The 23642-nt window shown below is 39.2% G+C and overlaps 1 long non-coding RNA gene across 1 annotated transcript in view; it reads right to left on the reverse strand.

Moving 5' to 3' along the window:
- LOC130145046 (uncharacterized) overlaps positions 1 to 23642 on the reverse strand; it is a 197074-nt gene that overhangs the window by 102736 nt on the left and 70696 nt on the right. The window contains exon 2 of the long non-coding RNA XR_008820353.1: positions 4548 to 4690. This is a non-coding gene — a long non-coding RNA (uncharacterized LOC130145046). The remainder of the gene's footprint in view (positions 1 to 4547; positions 4691 to 23642) is intronic.

Consider the following 23642-nt stretch of genomic DNA (forward strand, 5'->3'; position numbering starts at 1 on the left):
CAGCTGACCTCTCCTCACACTGTTTGCAAGAGCTGTCAGAGAAGGTGGACTTGTCCTTCCCTCTGAGAAACAGATAAACAGAAAACCTCCTTGTCCCACTAAGGTATCTGTAGCTATAGAGAGGCCTTTGGATAATGACAAAGGTGCACTTTCCAGATTTTTCTTTGAACTTTCTTCTTTGATGGTCTCTCTTCCTAGAATCACAAAATAATTCAGTTTTGAGCAGGACCTCTGGAGATCTGTACTCAAACCTCCATCTCACAAGTAGGTGAGTTAGATTAGGTGGTTCAAGAACTTGTCCCACTATTTGAAAGTCATCAGGGATGGAGATTACCCAACTTCCCTGGACAAGCTGTTCAAACATCTGATCACCTTCATGTGGAAGAAGTTAAAAAAAATATATTTGGCAGTTTTTATTTTTTAACCATTTTGTACCTATTACACAATTTATTCTCCCATAGGCTGGCAATGGTAGTGACTTCAAACCTGAAGCTACCACAGTGTCAGTCTTGTTAATTGCATTAAAAATATTAAGTTTCTAAAGATAGTTTTGGTTTCTAGGAGAGCTCTATGCCTCATTCCACATAATATAGTTATCCCTACAGGTTTATATCTGAGGAAAAGAATTACTATGCACATCAACAAATATGTTTCTTCTTGTCCCATCTCTGAAAACAGAATCAGCTTTATTTGCCAGTTTTGTGGCATTGCATGCCTTTCCCAAATCCTTCTGATAAATAATCATGCAGCAACACCAACCATGCACTATAGAAATGATCAATGTCTAATGAAACAGGTAGTGTATTTTAATATTTTCAACTAAAAGATAGGGTGCTGCAAATAAGTTTATATAGTGGAGGCTGCAAGTATATGACCTATTGCCATCCTGGGCCCATTTTCTGGAAAGAGTGTATCATCAAGGGGGGGAAAGAAAAAAAAAAAAATAAAATAAACCCACGCAACTATTATGGGGTGGTTTTATTCTATTTATCTCAATGTCCTTTACAAATATCCATCAATCTGATTAATTTCATTGTATAAGTGGGCAAGACAGACTGATATAATCCATCAAACCCTTGTAAATGCAGAGTAGATGTAAGATTATTTTACCACATCTCAGCCCTGTGGTCTCCACACTAGGCTACACCACAGCTCTTAATTTTTTGCAGGATCTGAAACTGAAATGTGATCACAGAAAGAACAAACCATGTGGGATAAATGCATGAACTAAGGGCATGGTGGGATGATCATTTCTGATCATCTCCTGTGTGCCTTTTCCATTACAATAGGGGTGGATCCTGACACGGAGCAATAAGTGGCTTGATTTTGTGGTGCATTCATCTTGCAGTCTGGCTACCTTGAAGCACTGTCAGCAGAAGGAAATCTCAATTTCTTAGTAGGAACCAATAAAAAGCATCCCAACTAGTGCTCATTTGACCACTTTTTATGAAAAGGAACCACAACACTTCCCATGAACAGCACTTGTACTGGCTTGGGGAAAATATTCCTACCTAGACATATTCTGCCTCCTCACTGAAATTCAGCTATGTCAAGAGCTCCAACAGCTCGAGAAGCACCGTTAATAAAAATGATTGACACTGCTGCCTTTTCTTGTCTCCATCAACACCCTACTTGTAGTAAGCAGAACAGATTTCACTTTTATAGAAGGTCTTTCAAGCTTGGGGTCCTGAAGACATGGCACCAGCAAAACAATAGCCTTGATTCAGTATATGCCTTACATAGGTTCCCTGTGTGTTTATTATGGAAGCTCAACGTGCCCAGTGTGCAACCAAGGATTATTTTTCTTCCAAAGGCCAAGCTTGCATGGAATTCTGTTAATTAAATGCACTGTGGAAATGTCAGCCTTTACCCCTCTCTATATATAGCATCCTTTGTCCTTCACATAATGATTTTAAAGTGTTCTGCAGACATCATTTGATAGAATAATAAGATATTATTATTGAATTTTTATGTCTCCTATTGTCCCAGGAGCACTGACCTTGCTTCCCCAATACAGAGGTCTGTCTATCAGGCTAATCACACTGATATCTGAGTACCTCAGAGGAGATCCTTATGGGGCAACACTTCTGCAGGAACTCAAAACTGGCCAGACATCCTGACAAGATCCATTTATTACTCCTGTGCATTTCTGCGAGGTTATAAAGCAATTCCTATTTCAAATGTAAATCCCCATCCTGGTGACATGCAGGGAGACGCATGGTTCAGATAACTCAAATTCCCCCCAGTTGTCAGGGTTCCCCATACAGGTAGGGGTGGATGGGATTTACTATCAAATAGTAACCACGGGGAACCGAGATGAATTAATCCCCTCTTCACTTTTTTTTCCAGCAGATATTTAGTACTGATTAATGTCTTGTAACTACTGAATCGCTATGGGAATAACCCTTCATTCATGTCCTTCACTTTCATTTGCTAGGACAATGTATGAACATTATGTTTTATCCATGGACAACCAGATATTAGCACACCTTCCCATAAATATTTTTTTTTTTCCTTGACTGTATATGCTGTATAGACGTATCCATAAATATCCATGCACACAGCAGGGTATACACAATACATCTGGCAGGGAATGGTTACCCCCAGCACAATACCAATTTTTAATATAATCTTGGCTTGTTTCCATAGCTGTGAAAAAGTCTAGGTTAGGTTGATAGGTCTCTTACAAAGTATAATTTACAGCAATTGAGGGTTTTTTTCTTCTTTTTAAGAAAGTCCTGATACTTATGAGGGCTTTTTCTTCCAGGAATGAGATATTTTAATAGCTGCTGAACGAATTCTGAGATAAAAGCTCCTATCTGGAGAAATGCAGATATGTCACGGAATCATCAACATCTTTTGCATATCTACATGTCTGAGAAAATGTCCAACTGTTCCACTTTACCACTCAGAGGCTTTTCATTTTTTTTTCCTTTTCTGAAAGGAAATCTGAGTGCTCTACTGTTGCCTCACCACACTTTTCATCTGTCCTGAAAAACCTTGTTTTCTCCCCCTAACACAGTGGAGATGCCTAGGCAATAGTTTCTTTTCTTGAAATATCTCTAGGAATCCCCAAAAGAAAGAGAAAAGAGGCTTGATGTAATGACATTATTGCTATACCACTCTCTACCAAATCACTCAACTACAGTCAGAAATCTAAACACTCCTTAACATACTTTTATTTTAATAAAGACATATCAAGAACAATCTGCCTGTCATTGTTACAATGCGTATTTTCAAGAACTTGCCCAAAGCTGCAAGAATTCAGACTAGCCTCATTACTGTATAAACAGAGTAATCTGAAATATGTAATTATAGCCTGGACCGAGGGAAGAATACAAGCATAGGCTTATTGTTTAAAACAAAAGGAGAATCAGTACATTCTTGAAACACGAAGCTATACTTTGAACCCTGTCTCAGTAAAAGCATTCTCCTGTGCTGGATTTCAAAACCAGAAATGTCATAGGACTCTTAGCTCTGTCCTTTTAAGTCAGACAATTACAGCTCTTGTTGATTTCTTTCTGTACTTTGAAACATGGAGTTCCTGACTTGGAGTTGTAGAAATAAACTTAACTGTGCTTCTAAACCTTTATCTATGCCTAGTTAAAGCTTTGGTATATGTAGGACTTTAAGAACATATCAAATTTCTATCGATTTTCTTTTGGTCTCTTTGAAATACTTTGGAATGTGCACTCATTTGTAAAACTGAGGTACAGCATTCTGTGGCTGACAAGGTCTGTTTATTATTTCTTAAGCACTAATACTGTTTTATGAACAACAATACAGTTCTAAAAGGTATCTTATGCAGCATTATTAGATGAATCAGAAGTAGTAGATCCACATGATATTATAAAATCAGTGGTGGTTACATTCATTCAGCAAAAGTGTTGGTGGAAGTCAAGATAAAGTTGTCAGTTCGGAAGTCAGCATACAGTTTGTATGTGTTGGGGAAAAAGGTGTTATCTTTTTTGTATTGGGAGTGTGGAAGGGTAAAGAGGTGCGTGTTGGTAGGTATTACATGAGATGCTGGTGAAACAGAGAATTGTGGCTCTGTAGTAAAGAATAAATTACGTTAAGTAGTATATGAGCTGCCATGAAATTATATTTAGGATATTTCTTATGCTTGAAATGAACTTCCAGAACAGCACATTAACACTGAAAATGTCATTTATTCAAGCTTCAGGAACCTGGGATCATTTATTGTCTTGATTCAATCACTTTGGTTAAATCTCTTGTTAATACAGAAAAAAATGGATCTTCCAAGTGATCACTATTTATTAGACAATAAATTTAAAATGGCACTGCAAATATAATTTCATGGTTTTGCTCTTTTCATTTCTTTAAAGAAAAGTAAGGATAGAATCAAGAGACAATTAAAGATGTTTTAAAATATCACAAGGAGTAGCTTGATTTATCAATTCCACTTCAGTGTAAACACACATTGAAAGGAAATTATAAACGTATAAATCCCACACCCAAGATAGATCGTTAGTTTTCTTTCTCTCATTTTTACAAATAAATCTAAAAAACAATAGTAATGTACTTACATATTTCAGATCCTCATCTGTCTAAGAATAGAAAGCACTCAAGTCATGTGTCAGAATAACTCAGGTGGTCTCTTCTTAATCCCCTTTTTGTGTTCACCATCCACAAAAATCAGTGCGCCACTGCCACGGTCCAGCCATTCTCACTACAGAAAAGGAGCCAGGTGTTGGGTGTCAGAAAAGACTAGCATGGGTTTATAAAGGTTGTCTGCATGGCAGCTGTCAGGATCCTCCATGTCGGATCCCTCACATGTTCAAAGACCCAGACTCCTCCTAACTGTGAGTGCTTCAGCTGAAGTACCTACATCAGAAGCATGTTCTCCCCAGGCTACCACCTCATCAGACAGCAACTAGTATCTGTCTTTATTTCTGTATTGATACAGAGAAGTGGATATCGTCTTTCATACCTACAGGACAGCCGTGCCCAAGCTGCCTTCCCATGCTTTGATTTCCCCAGGAACCTGAGCAACTAGAACAAGAGTTATGGCACGTTGCAGGCTCATCTCTACCCAAGATATAGAGGTTGTGCCACCATCCAAGGGGACCTTCACAGTGCTCCTGGATAAGAAGCAACTGCGCACCAAATGTGATGTGCTTCAAGCTGAGTGGAGTAACATTGGACTTAAGTTAGCATGAACACGTATTTAAAACTGGAGAAAGAGAAAATATGTTTTTCACGGGGCAAACCTTCTAACAGCACTAAGTTTTCTTCTTTTCTAGATTTCATGCTTAGAGCTGGTAATAAAGCACATTTCATTATTTTAAGATATCATTAAAATATTGTGGCTTTTACAAACTTGTATTGGTCTTTTTAAAGAATTTAGATGAGAGACTTCTGTGTCTGACACCTGGATACGGCCAATTGTTTCAACGTATTAAAAAACCACTGTCTCAGTCTCATGGTCCATATTGCTCAGACACTTTAAATTTAATTGGATCATGTCATGAGCATTTTTTCAGCAGCTCAATATATAATGGGGAGTTGACCACAACTCTTAATTTTGTAGGCACTTATATCTATATATAAGTTTACTGTGAAGCATATTTGATAATGTCACTCACTTTAGTGACAACACTCACAGGTGTCATATGTGGCACAGCAGTGAAATTGAGCCAGTATATGATCTTGCTAAAGGCCAACAGCTTCTGATAGGTCACAATTAGCATGCCCCTCAGTGTTATAAAAAAAAAACTTGAAAAATTGTGGCTGCAGATGTAAGACACAGCCTAGCTCAGCTGGCAACACAAAACTGTCCAGTGCCACTAGAGATGCCCTGGTTATCCTGATTGTCCTTCAGCTGCCATCCAGAAAGACAAAGGATTCCTGCAGATCCTGCATCTTCTCTGCCAATCTCCTAAATAGCATCTCAAATGGTTCTAAGTTTATTATAAAACTAAATCATGCACAAAATCACAAGTCAGACATTGATAACAGGACGCTGAGATCCCCCCACCTCACTATTGTTACTCCCCATATATAATACCAGCACACCACCCCGTTCCACATGTACCGCTCATAGGGACTGGGTGGCATATTGAGATGCCAACACTTTCATGTCGTATGCTGTTTGTGCACATGCATGCCTGCTGTATCAAGGCTCACTTTTTTGTTGTTGTTATTTAACTAATATTGCTTTTTTTTTTGGTAAAAATTAAAGCAATGGCAATTCAAAAAAGCCATTATGTTTTGATTGTTAGAAGCTAACATAAATGGAATCCAGTAGCGATAATGCTGCAAATGTTGCTCATGTTACAAGTTGGCCCACCTACCGTCACTTCAGGAAGCAGAGGTTTAAATATAAATCTCCTATTTTTAACTGAGTTAATATTAGAATTGAAGGAGGAGATGTTCAGCTGGAGTAAATAGTAGCTTCACTGATGTAAGTGGCATTATCCTGATTTACAGCAGCAAAGGAACTGTCAGAAATGGCTTATCTTCTCTCCACCAACAGCTCCATTAATGTATTTATAATATTAATTCAATAAGGAAAAGAAAAATCACAACACAAAGGAAAGTTGAGATTATTCAAAGGTATCTGGCCAGTCCTGACAAACTTCTATAAGCAGATGAATGGAAATACAGAGTGTGTGTCTTAGCCCACTAGACTGCTTCGAATCCCTGAGCTAAAACCTGCATGCTAAATAACTATGTGTTTTGTTTACAATGAGTGGTATATTCCAGACATAATCAAAATAAAGAAAATTGCTACTGGATACCTCTTGATGATAAAAAACCCAAACACACAAACAAACAAACCAAAAAAACCAAGCCCAAACCCAAGGTATTAAATGAGGTGGTTTCATATATGCTAAACATTTATTTATGTTTTCTTCTTGAAGCTGCAGTTCCTGGAGTACTGTGAGTAAATAAGATTACTATTAAAAATAAAAGCAGGACTCAGATATTGTTACTAAATTGGAAATGGGAGTTCTGTGGTTGGAAGAGAAATAAAAAGAACAAAAATATTATAACGTTTAAAACTCACAATTCTAAATACCTTTATTTATCATGAGTTGTTAAATATACTAGTGTTGGGTATTAATTCTGTGTGCCTGCTCCATAGCACTTGGGCTTTGTAATACTATATAAACAAAATTACAAAAATCTATTAAGTTTAACCCAAGAAGAACCTTACTTCTTATCCAAAACTCCGACTAAAGGAGCCAAAGTTGTGTTTTCTTTTTAAATTACTTTCTCTATCTTTAGCTTAGGTGTTTAAAGACTCCATAATGAAGCATAGCACAGAGTAAAACATTGGAGGGCTGTGACTGTAGGCTTTAGGGAGATTAAGGGCTGCAAAGCTGCTCCTTTTTGTTACATTGACCTGCCCGGGAAGGCAATTCCCCCCACAGCCCCCATGCCCAGTCCCCATAAGTGGAGACATATGGCCGTTCTGTGATACAGAGAACACACTGTGGTAGTTTTATTGATACTGGGACTGCTCCTTAGCCAGTGTCTCTGCTCAGCTACGAATTGATCCCATTGACTCTTGGCAAAGGGAGAACAGTCATGCTGCCCTTGCAGTCGTATTCCTGCTCTGAATTGCCCTCCAGAGGTGCCTCTCTCCACTGACTCCAGGGAGATTTGCATATTAAATTTAGGCTAGAGCTAACTTTTGTGACCCTGCCGATTCGGTGGGATTGATTTGTAATGGTGTGCCTTTGTCTTTGTGAACAGCTGGTCCATAATTCTCAGATGTGAGCGTATTGATAGAAAACCATCAGAAGTAGCAATAAGAGTGGTGCAAGCTGAGCATGGCCATCTCTGTCTTCTCATCTGGTGGAACGTCAAGATGATCAAAGCTTCTCCCTACCTCTCTCCTCTGCCTGTCTGCCATCTAACTGAGCACGGTAACCATTAAAACATTTCAAAGCCCAGATCTCAATGCTTCCACATTGATTTAACATTATATTGTTGGTTAACATGTATTACCCTGAATCAGAGAGCTTCTATGTGTCTTGCAAGGACCTTGCAAAAGGGGTTTTCAGCTCAGATTCCTGGCTAAAGGACAAAGTGTGTTGGCTGTGTGGCACAACATTGCATGCACACAAGCACACAGAGATCGTTTCATATTTTCTGCCTCCCTCCTCAGATTTCTCTCCTCCTGCCGCCAGCTTCTCTGCTAACCTTGAAACTGCGGGAAATTTCATTCTGTGGCTTGTGTTTCCTCCAAAGCACAACTGCAGGACCTCAGTTCCCCCCTAGAAATTATGTCTTTTTGAGTCATTATCCCTCTCGGCCTCAGACCACTTCCTGCAATTTCAGAACCACTGAAAACATCAGTTTCAAATGAGCTATTAACCCATGAAGGCTAAACCAGCCTGGATCCACCAGCGTTCCTTAGATGCATTTTCCTTTTCTTCTCTCCCTGAACTTTGATTGAAACAGAACCCAAAAGATTTGTCCCCAGACAGGTTTTGTCCCATTTTAGAGAACTTATCACTGCCTGAATACTTTTTTTCTTTTCACCTCCGTTTTTCTGCTACAGACTACTATTTACCAAATTCATCTTTCTTGAAGAATTCTGATGACCTGTAAAAGCTGAAAGGTTAGCTATCAAAACCCTTGGGTATACCCACAAATGATTATGTAAGGCTGGAGGCACAATGCCAGATGAACAGACTACAGACCCATTTATCATTATTAGGAACAGGCACATTAATTGGCTATGAAACCAGTACCGTCTTCCAGCATTAACAAAACTCCTCTTGATCCTGAATGTACCACCAGAACATCCTTTATTAAATAAGATGAATATTGCGGAGGCCAAGGGTCACCCTGCTTCAGCTGAGAAAGCTCAATTATTTATGGATACTTCACTCACTAAGGCACCAACAGGTTACCAAGCCTTGTTATGAGAGATTTTTGATCTCCTGAATGAAGGTTATTATTCTGCCCATACCCATTTTCTGTATCAGGTCATCAACAGCAGAGAAATTAAAACTCTTAGGTCCTGTAAAGCTTCTGGACTGGGGGAGAGTGGTCAAACATTGGAAGAGGCTGCCCAGAGAGGTGGTGGAGTGCGCAACCTTGGTGACATTCTGGACACAACCCTGAGGTGTTGTGGCTGACCCTGCTTTGAGCAGGGTGGGTTGGTCTAGATTATCTCCATGTCCCTTCCAGTCTTTGTCATACCCCGCGGTTCTGAGTCCATAAGATGAAGCCACTCCAATGGATTCCCAGGTTTCTGTGCATGGCTTTTCCATGTACTCTCACAAAAGCCAAAATACTCATAATTGGTCACTGTTGCCAGCTGCCTCACCATGGCAAGAGGAATTCCGTCTTGAGAGACTTCAGTGCCAATTTTCTTGCATACTCTCCAACTGGGGATGTGAAAAAGGAACAAGTGGCCATTGCTTAATATTGAACCTGCAGAATTTCCTGCAGTTAAGTGAACTTGTCTGCAAAATGGAAACTACTTGACCCTGTCAGGCACAGCTGCTAGCTGCTATGCAAATATTGTATATTATTCCAGGCAAACTGGAGTAATGTGTTTGTGTGTCAGCTTTGTCACCTTGGTTAGTTCAGATGCAGTGATACAATCCAACAGCTCTGCTCATCTTTGGATTGGATATAATCCAATGGCTTTCCATCTCAGGATGGGGAAAGTAAAATACTGCTAATTTTACTGGAGTATCAGCCATACATTGCAAGTAGTGGAAACAAAACATTTTTTTCAAGTGTGTCTTTCACCTGCTTTTATATCAGTTGGCAATAAATGGTTGTGACCCATTTCACTGGAGGAAGAGCTCAAAGGTGATACTCTAATATTTCCTGTGACACTGAGAGGACCAGCTGGGTCAGGTCTGTTTTGCCAACACCAATGAATTTTTGCACTGGCACACAATTTCTGCCTGGTGGTCGCGTGTTACTACCATGGCTGCACTTGACACACGTAGATTTTGATGCTACCAACCCCCCTTCATATAGCTTGTTGACTAATTATGTGTTGCTCCTATCATAAATGATATTTCCTCCCTCTCTTTATCATCTGTTTGTTTTGTTTTGTTTTGTTTTGTTTTGTTTTGGTTTGGTTTGGTTTGTTTTGGTTTGTTTTGGTTTGTTTTGGTTTGTTTTGGTTTGTTTTGGTTTGTTTTGGTTTGGTTTGGTTTGGTTTGGTTTGGTTTGGTTTGGTTTGGTTTGGTTTGGTTTGGTTTGTTTTGTTTTTTTTATAATGGCAAGAAAACAAATTATTTATTTATTTATTTATTTTTCTCCCCAGAGGGCTTGGGAACTTTTTTATCAGAATGTTAGAAAATTTCCTCCATACTTGGAAGGAAGCATTTTGTTTGCACACAACACACTACTGGGGAATTTTCAGTGTTGACACTATGACAGGCTGGCAGGCAGGCTTTGTACCTGTGCAGCCAAAGGAACTGGCAGATGGTTGGTGACAAAAGGAGCATCCCATGGAACTGGAGAACCATCTCAACAGTTCCAAGATTTCAGAGCCTGAAAGACACTGTGCAACAGCCCAACCGTAGCGCTGCTCAGCATTCAGCCAGAAGCAAGGCAGGTGCTTGAAACGTTTGCCAGGATTCACTGACTTAAAAGGACTTAGTCTCCAAGACAGAAATAAATCCGGCAAATCAGTGTGGGATGCTCTTGCAAAGAGACCTAAGGGCAACTGCTTGGTGTAGGACAGCATCTACAGCCTTGGCTCCTTAACTTTTTGAAAGCAAGAGGACAGACCTCTCCAAAATTGTCCCTTCCAGAAGAAGCAGAACAGGCTGTAGAGAACTAGTGGGAGCAATGATAAAACACGTCAAATGAATTGGTAGTTCAAAGAGAAGGAGATATGCTACCCAGCAAGTCTCCTTTGATCATGGGTCTGCTGGACACATCACCTGCCACCCCACAGCATTTGGTGCCAGGGACCATTCCATAGGAGATGCGGCTGTTTATGATTCAGTGCTGCATAAACACACGAGATGTAACCCTGGCTGATAGCATTGGGGAGGAGCTGGGCTCAGTGTGTTAGACTTGGCAGGTCTGCATCAGTCCTGCTCCCTGCTCGACAGCTTCATGTATCATGTCATTCTACCTCTAGTAGGCGCATGACATACTTGGAGTTCTGCCTCTCATCTGAGCTAGTTAATTAATTTTTTTCTGCATCTTTCCTTCTTCAGGTTGGTGGAAGACAGAGAAGGAAGGATACAGGTCTTCGCACTATACTGTTAATTTATTTTCTTAAATCCTTTTTCCTGTGAACTTTTCCAGTATCTGCCCCTGCTCCTGCTCCCATGCTGCAGCTGCAACTGCAACGCATTGACATGATTCACAGTTCTTGTTAAGCAATGGTGAACCTGTCCAGAATATGTTGAGCCTCCTCCTTCTACAAAAGAAATGAACTGTAGCAAAGATCATCGGAGACAATCTGTCTTCAGACTCAAGAAGTTTCTTCTGCACCTCTGCATTTCAGATGACCTTTATCAGATGTAAAGCCTACAAATATGTTTTGACTGTGTAGGGCAGACTACGGATATAGGATTTGATGTACAAATGTAACAGCTCTCCTCCTATCATGCATCACTGGTACAGCACAGATGCAATGTCACAGAAATAAAAACACAAAGCGGAGGGAACAAACATAAAAACTAGCTTATAGTTAAGTTTGCCAGTGGGGAAAAGGAGCCCGAGTAAAACAGTTTATACTGAGGTTCCAATGGAGTACCGTGAAATTAGTATCCCTAGAGCAGATAAGGGAAGCCAGCCGCAATATTATCTCTCTAAATGCAAACATTATTTGAGAGGGACAGTGTTTTTGTGATCAGGCCAGCAAGAACAAGACCAAGACAGCTATTTGCTGAGTAAGCAACTGGGCTTGCTGGTGTAGGAAGTGTTGTGCACACTGATGCCCTAGGGCATTGATTTCATGATCAGGAGACCCTGAGACCTACTTCAGCTTTCCTATAATGAGTGGATTGAGTGCATTTATCAAGCCTGAGATTTCAGGGCTCAAAGTTCAAAAAGCTACCAGAGGTGAAATCATTCCCCTCCTTCGTCCTTTTCTCATCGCTTCAAAAAACAACCCCACTATATTTTTTTTCTTCCCATTTGACTGAAATCACCTGGGGGTCAATTATCTTTCTGGGATGGAAACCATATGCCATTTCACGTTCTTGCATAAGGTTAAGCTGCATATGATGAAACTGATCAATTAAATCTTGCAGGAAGAGAAGGGAGTGTGAAGCCTGGCCAGGAGTTAACGTTCTCATTTACTGACAACCTAATCCAAGGTATCAGACACATACAGAAATTTGTTTTCCCACAAGGAACAAAGGAGAGAAAGCGCTGCCTGTGTCGGCATAAAAGGAAGCTGGAGAACATTAAAGTGGGGAACATTAATGTAAACAAGATGGGGACATGCACTACCTAAGACTTGTAAGAATTGGACTATGGAAAAGTTGAATTATTTAAAAAACAATTTTTTCAGTGGATTTTGGTCATTGCTTTTTGGGTTGGTTGGTTTGTTTGTTTGCTTGTTTACATCATGCAGTTTGCTTTGATCACAGCAGATATCCTGCTGATGTGCATTCATAAAATGCAGCCTGCTGTGTGGGTCTATGCTTGTCACTGTACTTTAGTCCAGGAACAGTCCCCTAAAATGCTTGTCTGAGTTTCCAGTCTATCTGGCATGTTGGTTCTTATCATCGTGGATGGTTTTCCTTCAAGCTAGAATATGGATTTTTCGTGCTGGTCTGGCAGGGTTTAAAGAGAAGAAGGCAAAATAGTTGCCTCACACTGGTAAAATTCCATGCCCACAGGAACTGCAAGTGGAAATAAGATCTACAGCCACAAACTACGCATGCAACTGTAGGGAAACAGTGCAACTCAGGCTGCAACCTTTTTACAAATAAGTTCTTGATAACCCCTAAAACAATAACTTTGTTGCCTGTGTCGCTTAATTTCCTTGTCAAAGAGCAACTTCCTCTTCGCCAGGGAAAAAGAAAAACGCTGAGAACCACTCAATCCACAGCTCTGAAGAGCTTAGGTTGTACCTAGGGTAACATTTCAGCGCAGTTACACTTCCCCAGCATCTAACATTTGGAAAGTGTGTTACTGAAAAGAAATAGGCAGAAACACACACAAATGTCTACTGTTCTGGCTTCAAATAACCCTTGTGGAGAAAGAGGGGCGTGTGTATATATATATACATGGGTGGGCACGTGTGTGGGTATGCGTGGGAAAGCAAAGTGAGCTTTATTTTTACTCTGAATCCCACCTAAACAAAGATCCTAATGTTATCCTCTGGAATGAGGTAAGAAACATGATCATTTGGGTTCCAAGACCTGCCTGTAACTACAGGTTTTGTAGCCTTGAATGAGCAGCAGCCAAAGTAGGAGAGATCAGATGAACTGCATTTAGAAGCGATGCAGTGAACTGGTACAAGGGGAAAGTGCTTTTAGTGATCAATATGAAAACAGGGGGCTTTCATCTAACCACAGTGAGGATGGCAAAGAGGAATTTGGGCAATATAATATGGGATAAAAGGGTAGATAGCCTCTTATTTCAATCTAAAGACTTAATGATGCTTATTAAAAGGTTGTTACTTGGTTTCATGGAAGAATTATGGCCCTCTACTTCTTTCTTTAGAATGAATGGCCTGACAGGGAAAGGCAAGGTTTTTTTTAAGTCCTTGGTCCTTGTTAAGGTGGTGCTCTTCTCATTTCTCTGCAACTTTGCCAAAAGATCAGCTCATGCAAACAAGCGATTCACACACATGTTTTTCTTTTGAAGGCCACCGCGTCTTGCCGTACACAATGCAACTCATCAGGCAGCATGTTCATACAACAGCACTTGGGCAGTAAATTATTATGATTTGATTCACATAAATATTAAGATTTGGGTCGCCTTTACCAATGAGTGAGAGCTGTGAAAGGGCAAATTTGCCTTATGCTTAAGAAGATGCATTGGGCCAAAATAGGTCTGGAGAAGACACATTTAAGTCAATGAACTTCCAGCAGGTGAGCTGGGCTGCACATTTCTGCTGGGGAAACCTTTCCACAACTGCAGCATTTCATTATAGCTGTCATTTTCTTTATGAATTATTGCTTTTGTGTAAGATTTACCTCCCCTTCCACTTCAAAACAGTCATCTGGGGAACAGGCCAGCAACAAAACAAAACCTCCTGGAGGTTAATGTAGCAGCAACAACAACAACAAAAAAAGGAGTTGGTCTACCTCTTAAACAGGGGGGGAAAACCACATGGTACTTGTTCAGCTACAAGAATCCAATCTGTCCATGTCTGACTATAACAGGAAGCACTGCTGTTCTGGCACTGGATATCAACAAAGTGTTTTGAACTCACTGTTACGAGATATATTTTTAGATTATATAGCATGCCTTAAAGCCTTACAGGTCTTCAGCAGTGACTAGCAAAGACAATTTGGATAAATTACTGCCTTAATATATTTTTTTTTTCATATATATATATATGAATTAGCTTTTCAATTAATGTTAGGAAATCCCATATTGCATTTGAATATAAGTGTACAAGGTGCTGGCATTCCTGCAGGTCTACAGTGAAGAGACAGGGAGCAGAGAGATGCCCTGGGAGACAGAAGTCCAGAGCACCCAACTGCCCCTCTTCCTGTTAGACAAATTTGTCCCATCAGTATGAACTGGCCGTCTGTAGGTTAAAGAATTATCCTCCCACTTATTGTAGAACAAATCATGGGAGATAAGTTTAGATATAGTTATCTAAAATTAGATAAACTGGGCCAAACCTATGACAAGCCATGTTGTCCCTGTATTCCACCTGAAGGTGTTCGACTTACGGGTGAAATGTAACTTCTGAGCTAAACCTAACTGGTATCCAGAGGGAGCATAACGATCCGAGATGCAGATTCAAATACCTTCAAATTGTAAAATGGGGGAAACATTTTTTAACTTAAATATTTTCAGACGTGCGGAGTGTAAGAAGGTTCCTTTAGAAATGAACATGGCATGGAATTAAGCGATGATCAAGGGAATGAAATTAAAGAGCAGTTCATCTGTTGCCTTCCTTGAATGGTCATTTATGAACCAGAAAGTAAATGCACAAATAATCTTAAATCACAATCACTCACCCTAGCAAAACTTTTACACTCATTTCACAGTACTAAATGTTTTAAAAGCCAGAACAACTGCAACAGGAGATCAAGCCCAACTTTAATGGAACAAATTATGCTTTGAATTAGGTTGGTGCAGTGCCACAGAAGTCAATGGCATATGACCTTTGGAACTAATGAAAGAGGTTCACTAAGTTTGTCCTAGTCATCTTGGTTGCACAGCCACGTTGCACATTCTGTGCACAGGCTCCTGTTGCCTCTCTTAGGATAAGTAAAAAAATAATTTTAAAAAAATCAGTTAAAATATAAGCTAGTGAATGTGAGAGACACCCTTTTACAGTAAATCCTCCTGGCATTACAGACAGTACACCGGAAACTGTAGACCAGATTTACATGTAAACTGATATAACTTGATGAAGCTGACAAAGTTCTTTCGCTGTAAGATCTCTTTATAAAGGAGCAGATTTGCTATGAGGCATAGGAGATTGGTAAGCATTTTACATTTACAGCTACTGTTGCCCAGTGCAGCCCTAGTTATTGCTTGGGTGACTCCAGAGCAATCATGGAGCAGGTCCTCAATCCTTTGCCTCCTTCCCATCCACATCACATTTGATCCCAACCCTGCATATGACAGTGGGGTAAAGAAATTCCTGAGGTCCTTACACCTAAAATGTTTGGCATCAGGCGTCACCTGATGATCCTGTCAAACACACCCTTGGGAAATGCCTATAGAGATGAGTTTGTTTATTCTTTAAGCAAGAGATTCAGTTAACAAGTGGAAGGAGGGGGAAGGAGGGAGGCAGTGAAAATAATGAGAAATTAGTGTAACTATCATTACCCACAAATATTAAAGCAGATTAACAGATTATGAGATAAAAAAGCAAATGGAGCTTCCATAGTTTAAGGTTTCGTGTCAAGTTGTTATAAGTTAATTGCCATTAATTTTTCATAGCTAAATAGCAGAAGAAGTGGGATTCCTGTATTAGTGGCCGTACACTCTAGCTGTGAAGGGAGTCCAACGTGAATGGAACATAGTTAAAAAGTCTCATCAGAAGATAATTGAAATTATGGCTGGAAAAGGTTTACTAATCCATACCTTGGCCACTGCATATTCTTCTTTACTATGGAGCATTCGATGAAGTATCCCACTCGAGGTTTAAAAGTGACTCAGTGATTTAGAATTTTTTCCTCTTAATTGGATAAATTACTTTTTTTAGTGAAACTTCTCAGCAAGTAGTCTTTAAATACTGTATGCTATACATTCTCACACAATTAGAAATATATTATGTATTAGAAAGGCATCTGAGCTCAGTGCAAGAAGCAGTGTTTATCCTTTCATTTTGATGCAAACAGCTCATTGCCTCCTTTCCATTTTTACAAAATGATGCTGTTTCATTCAGTGTCATGAGGAGCTTGTTCAAACCACTTTCCTTAGACATCTGACTTAAGCATCCCGAAAACTTTTCTTATTGACTATTTACAGACTTCTGGGGTCTGACAGACCCATATAGGAAAGCAGTCTAAATCAGTCATTTCTACCCTGATCTTGATGTCACAAGACATACGTTATGAGTTCTGGTATTCACAAAGTGCATATCCAAACCTTTTTTTTTCGGAAGGCTGTATCTACATCATCAACAAAATAACAGGGATGCTGGGCTTCCAACAGTGTGCATACCAGAGAAAAACCTATGCAGTGGCAGAATAAATATTAACCTATTCTGCTGAATAGGAAAGCATATATGTGTAGTGCATCAGCTAACAGGCTGCAGTCCGTGCATAAACTTCTGTGTTAAACCACCAGTAGAAGGTGGCAGAACATCACAAGGAGTTAATGGTAATGTTTATTCCCCAGGGTAGTTCAGAAAAATGACTTCATGCAAGGTCATCATGATATGTGTAATGTAACTAGCTATAAACCAGTGACACTTGCAGGATACTGCCATTGTCAAATGCGCAGAATGCACAATCTGAAGACATAGCTTACTGAATTTCATTTAGGTTTAATTTAAAAAGTTACTTAGAACAAATTAAGTTATGATTAACTTTTCAATGCTGACATCCGTTTTTAATTGCGTAAATGTCTTCTACCATATACTTCAGAAAATTCTTTAAGTTACACTGCAGCAGGAATTTCTTCCTGCTTTGCAGCTCAAATTTTCTTTTGTTTAACATAATCCCATCATGCCTGTCTTTGTCACCTTGGGATAACAGAAACATTCTTTTCCCTTTATCCTCTGAGTGCATGACTTTTTTTTTCCTACCAAGTCAGGTTGTTCAGCCCCATAATGATTTTTGCTGCTGTTCTCGGAATTCCCTTCAATTTGTCAACATCCATCACTAGATTCAAGGTGCAATCTCATCGCTGCTGTATAGCAAGAAAATCACCTCCCTGTGGACAAAGGAATGAAGACTCTGCACGCAGACACCCAAATCACACCATCCCCTTTTGTCATCTTCTAGCATTCCAGCATGCATATATATTATTTGCTGTCTGCTAAAACCCCAAGGTCTCCTTTGACATTTCTGCTTTCCAGGTATCTTTGTCTGACTTAATAACTGTGCTTTAGATTATTTCACTCTCAGATTTATTATCCTACATTTTTCTGGGTCAAATCTCATTTTGTTACTTGAAGCACATATTTCTGACATGTCCCATTCTCCTCGTAATTAAATATAGCTTATTATTTTGAGGCAGAAGTTGGAAAGCCCTTATTAACATTTGGATAGGAATTGATCGTAGTTCAGTCCTTTTATCCTATGATGTCTTGCCCTGATCCTGCTAGGTGCTACATCCTTGTTCACTGCTAGAACACTCTTTTTTTTTTTTTTTTCATCAATGTGATGGAATATACAGGTGCCCTGGAACTATCCCATATCCTTGCATTATGGCCAGAAAGAAAAATGCAACCATCCTACCTAAGTTTTGGTATCTATACTATAGACAGTCCACACCTGAACCAGTCTAAGCTCCCCTATAGTTGTAACCTGAACTCATCCTGAAATAAGCATCAAACCCAAATTTAACAAACTATACCCTGGAAGTATTTGTTTCTTTTCAGTGACCATGTAAAGAGCCCAGTAGACCTGGCTGTAGATATGTAAGCAGCTATAGACAACTGTAGACCATTGTGGACATCTTTGACTAGCTTCATTATTTACCCTTGCACTTTTTTCTAACTACTGAAATGTAAAAGTGTAACAGCTTCTTTAGATTCAGTTGTCCTTTTTCCATGTCGTAAAGTTTTTCCTATGGGTAACTTAGGATTTTTTTTAATGATCCATGTTTAACGGTGGGTTTTACCCAGCAGATGTCTAGGCAGTTAAAGTATGACACAAATACTATACCCTGTGTCCAGCTTTTGGATAACTAGTCTAAAGAATTTATATTTTCTTTCATTTCAAGGCCTATAACAGATGCCTACAGATGTCTTTCATCCTTTGTAATTTAATCCAAAGTACTCCACTATTCTGCTATTTATTATCAAATTGTATCTTAATGACATTGCAAACACATAAAACTATTCATGGTTTCAGTGAGGAGTGGTAATGAAGGGAAAAAAAGAACCAACACAAATAAATAAACCAACCCTCTCATGCATTTACTGCCTTAAAAACTCTGTTATGTAGGACATACTTCTCTCTATGTTATACACAACGGTCTCCAAGTGTTTCTTGCATTACTACATTAAGAAAACTTCAGACAGGTTACTACAACCATAACTGCAGCAGCCAAACAGTTCTACAAATTTTCAACTACATTAATATATTACAAACTTAAGAGTTGAAGGTGAAATTTTTATTACAACCTGACTTCTCGAACAGTGCCATGACATAATCCCTGAATCCCATTAAACCTGCCAAATACGAAGATACTTGCCCATCATATGATACCGTACATTAAGTTTATTTCAACAAGAGAAATATCTTTAAATTTTATTGTAGAAATAACGATGAATTTTATTGTTTGTTTAATAACATGGAACATTCCATAAAGACCAGAAACCTTAATTACACTCCTCTACCTAATTCTCCAGGGAATTCGTTGGAACATTTTAAGGTTTTTTTCTGGTTCTAGAGGTGGTTCTTCTCTTAGCTATTGCCATTTTCCACGCATACTTTTACAAAGAAGTCAAATACAACTTCAGTAGCTCTACAAGCCAGTGGGATCTTGTTTTCTCAGTAGCCTGAAAAATGTGTGTTTACAAGGTAAGCTACATGTCTTTTTAACATCTGAAATGTTTTTGTAGAAGTTGTGGTGACAGCAACAAGTAACTTGTTAATATCTGCTGCTAAAATGAGCAATGACTATGCAGAAACAACGCCTTATTCAGCAAGTTTGTTTCCTCTTCTTCCACTACGTTCCTATTGATTTCAGGGATAAGCTTTATTGCGTAGTCGTCTTTGCATTTCCAACATGGATGCAAATGAAACTCTATTCCTGTGCATACCTCCCCAAAGTAAGTGTTAGTTATGCTCCAAATAATTGTACTGTTATAAACCAGTATACAGTGCCGGGGGTTGAATATCTATCAATGAGTACATAATTTCCGGAGGAAGTATTTACCCAGGGAAAATCAGGGGAAAAATATCCTTTCAAAGCATCACTCACTCAGAAAGGTTGGAAGAATCCTGTAGACACCCTGTCATGTTTGAAAAAAAAAACCCTGATCTAGACCAGTATATGATATGAGTCTGTACTAGACAGACCTTCAAAATGAAAGGTATAGAATGAAGTGAAAGCAGTCTTGTTCATTTTGTGTATTTAATTGTAACTGCAAAGCAATATTAATGCCAGAGCAAGGCATCCAGATGCAGGTCAAAGCATCTCCTTGAATTAATTAGTGGTAGAATTACTGATAGTATCTTAGAAACAACGGGAAGTGACCACTCTGTAGGAAACTACTTTAATAGTTCAAAACTTTCCATGTGAGAGTGAATCCCTCCATTAATGGTGTACTTTGGGTGGTGTGGGCAGTCAGTCAGCCTTATGAGAATTTTATTAAAGGGGCAAGTGTTTTCCAGACTTTGGCTTTTTCTCAAGGAGTGAACATCACTGGAGACCACAAGAAAGGTCATGATGTCCCCCAGGAGTAAGACACAGGTTGGATCCATGGAAAGGATACATGCTAGGGAATGTGTTTACAACCTGGCCTTATGTGACTGAAACGTCCAACAGCATCAGTGGGATACACGAGCTATCCCACAGAAAAAGGCAATTTGGATTAAATTTCTGATATAAGAAGCCAATAGTTTTCAAGTGAATGTTTCAGAAGAAAGCATAAAAACTGGAGATGTTTCAGTGCTACTCATGATTTCTAGATTCTGGTAAAAAAGCACATATATCTGTAGACAATATTTTCCTCTCAGGTACAAAATCTAAATATAGTTGGTCTTGAAGAGTCAAGATTAGAGAATATTCTTGAATACTGAAAACTAGAAGCCTGCAGTAATCTTTATGAGTTGTTCTAGGAAGCTTTGAAGCCATGATTGTACAGTCCTTAGGCTGGATTAATTTGGATCTTAACTAGCATTGCTTCTTCATATACTAACAAGAAAATTCCTCCTCCTAGAAATGGTTTCTTAGCTTTTAGATGATGCCTTGACAAAAATTATTTATCTTCCCAAAAGAAGGTGGCAAAACATAGGTGGTCCGGATTGAGCACAGCATCTGGTGAGGAGAACATAATAGTATGGGACAATAAATAAAGAACACTATATCCAATTCAAAGTTGTAATGAAAGCATAGGGATAATTTTTGCTTGTGTTTGAATGTTTTCACCTTGCAGGTTAAAAATAAAATTGGATAAATCTGCTTTATGTTTTCCACATTTTATACAAATGAGTAATTTTTCAATATTTATTGCAATTTTGCCATGGCTTTTCTTTTTCTTCAGGCAAACCAAAAAGGAAAGAAAGAAAAAAAAAAAGAAAAAAAAAGAAAGAAAAAGAAATAATTAACCAAGCAACACAGATTTTTGGACCTCCTGCAGCTAACTGAAAAAAAAATTAAATAAACTGGGATGCCAAACAATAAAGCCAATAATGTCAGTAATTATTTTAACAGGCACGATGAAGCAGACTTGCAAGCGGGTGTCTGTTGCTGTTTCAAAACCACAAAAAAGTAGGCTGCCAATACTGCTAACTGAGAGGAAACAAATACACATGTAACTTCTCGGCACTGAATTGTAACTGGTATTTATTGCATTTAAGCTCATTTTATCTGACTTTTCATTTAATTTTACTTTGCTCCTCATAGAATGCATCATATTAAATATTTACTGTCTTGGTTAGTATATCAAGGCACACTTTACTTACTGTCTTATTAAATTACTGAATAGTAAGTAGTTCGTGTAGGAATTATTTAGGGTTGCTGAAGGTGGAAAATTAGATGTGATGGGGTGAAATTAGAAAGGGAAGAAGTATAGACAGTTAATCAAGTCATATCCAGCTGTAAACCATTCCCCAGGGAAGAACTAGATCATAGAATCATAAAATTATCTTGGTTGGAATGGACCTTAGAGATCAGCTAGTCCAACCCCCCTGCCACGGGCAGGGAATATCCTTCCTTCAGATTTTTTCAAATAGATTAGGTGGACTTACAACAGCTGTTCAATAATAAATATTCCTGCACGGTAAGAATAAATCACGGTCTTTGTTGACTTGATAGCACAATGGTCTCCTGCTGTAAGCAGTGGCCAAGGAGTCCGGAGACATTTACGCAGCTGTCACTGACTTTCTTTGTAACCTTGGTTGGCTCACCTCAGCAATTTCATTTTCCTCTCAAGTCTCTTGCAGTCTCAAAACTCGCAAAGTGAGGTCTAACTCTTAAGTGGGGCTTGTCATTGCTGCAGTGCAATCTCATTGTCATTTGCTTTAGTGTAAATAACAGAGAAATGCTGTATTTTCTAGAAATACTCACACTCTTCATCTTACACCACCTTCTGTATCTTTTTTTTTCCCCCATCGAATTGTGGCAGGATCTAAAAGAACCCAATCACTTTCTTGAGTTTTACACCCCTGGGAAACTCTTGATGTTAAAAAAACGTTACACTCTACAAGTGAAAGGATCGCAAGTCTCAGAAAGTCATCCCTCATCATTTTCCCTAGTCCTCCATCACCTACCAGCATCCAACATCTGAAGAGCTCACCACTTAACAGCTCTTTTTCACGACACATGGCTGGTAATAGACATAACTTTCTCAGAGATAGGTGTTCCTGCTTTGTTAGTCATTGTGTTTCTTCTACAATTGAGCATTGAGAACCACCTCCACAAAACTATTTTCTTTCCCTCTATTAATGATACAGGAGGCCCAAATGATTCCCTTTGGAATGACTGTACTAGGTTGGACCAGTGATTCATCAAGTCAAGTGACCAACATGGACTTCTAGAGCAGCAGTGCATGAACAGGCAAGCATAACAGAAGTTAAGTCTGTCAAACATTATCCCAGACCTCAATAAACTGTGACTCAAGGGCCTCTCCAGTTAGAGAAAGAGATGCTGTGATTAATAGCTTTCAAAGGATATTTCTCCTTGTAGTCATTTAAAACATCCAAAACCAGCTAGATAACTAATCTTTAGATGGCTAAAATTAGCAAGAAGCAGCTCACTCTGTAACCCTTGTATTTTATCGATGTTCTACAGTAATTTTTCTTCTTTACTTCTGGTGGCCTTGATAGTCCCCTCTTTCTGCAGGAGAAGAAAACCACCATGTCTGCAGAACTGGCAGCATGAATACTATTCAGTGCCCTCTAGAAGACAGGAGGGTGGGATATCTTCCTAGGACAGACTGGATCAAGTGGTCAGGCTTCTTGCAGGGAGAGCAGAGTAACTCAAGGTTAAAGGCTAGAGAAGGAATTGAGGGATAAGGGGAATGAAAAAAAAAAAAAAAAAAAGTGTGGTTCCTTTCTACCCAGCAAACAACCATACTTTCCAGGTGTGGCTTGGAGCCAGGACTCTCTTCCAAGTGCACCTCTGAACTTGGTCCACCACACTTCCCAGGAGGTTAAATCTCATTAAACTACTAATATTTTATTGAAAATTGATAGCTTGTTCTACTGATCTATAAACTCCTACTCCATACAGCAGCTGTCTTTTAAATCATGGGTTGGAGGCTTTCCCAATTTCTAACTTCTAAAGTCTACCCAGTTGTCATAAAACTACTATTATCTCCCACACTTGTTTACAGTAGGCCTGTTTTATGCTTGTTTATTTTGCTGCTGTGGATTTATTTTGATCCCAATGGATCACTGTCATGGCATGAATAATATCTTCAAAACAGCAACCATAATCCCATCTATCATCACAAAAACTTGAGCAAAAGGCAGCACAGCTCTCCTGTTCCTCTGTGAGCTACTGGACCAATTCTCATTGTATTTTCTCCCAAATTCAGCATCAGTCTGGGAAAGCATCACCATAGGAAAGCCCTGCTGGAGAATGGGAGAAGGGCTGGCTTTTTAGTGCCAATAAGCCATCAGAATTTCATGATAAAGAGCACAACTGTGTAGCCTCTCCATGCAGTTCCTACAGTTATTCTAAGGAAA

Source organism: Falco biarmicus, chromosome 2 (genome assembly GCF_023638135.1).
Source record: "Falco biarmicus isolate bFalBia1 chromosome 2, bFalBia1.pri, whole genome shotgun sequence".
In the NCBI taxonomy this organism is placed as follows: Eukaryota; Metazoa; Chordata; class Aves; order Falconiformes; family Falconidae; genus Falco; species Falco biarmicus.